Source organism: Nicotiana attenuata, unplaced genomic scaffold (genome assembly GCF_001879085.1).
Source record: "Nicotiana attenuata strain UT unplaced genomic scaffold, NIATTr2, whole genome shotgun sequence".
In the NCBI taxonomy this organism is placed as follows: Eukaryota; Viridiplantae; Streptophyta; class Magnoliopsida; order Solanales; family Solanaceae; genus Nicotiana; species Nicotiana attenuata.
The window spans coordinates 3409-3768 of record NW_017674821.1 but is presented as its reverse complement, the minus strand read 5'-3'; positions in this window follow the sequence as shown (position 1 = coordinate 3768).

The following is a 360-nucleotide window of genomic DNA, read 5'->3' as shown; positions in this document are numbered from 1 at the left end:
TATATATATATATATATATATATCCATACATATATGTATGCAAGATACATGTGTGATACAAGTTTGATACATGTGTCGTAGTAGAATTTTTAAACTCGATTTTAACTGCGAATTTTGATACCAAATCAGTCCAAATCGCCTCCAATCTTACTCAAAATTTATATATTGCCTCATCTATATGTTTTTAATGAATTCCAACCATACTTATTAGAGAAAAAAATCTTTTTGCATAATTTTTTTATATTGTTAATGAATTTTGACTCCAAGCTAGTCTAACTTACCTTCAAACTTCGTCAAATTTTATATATTACCTCATAAGAATATATTTTTTTGAATATTTTATATCCTTCCTAATTTTCT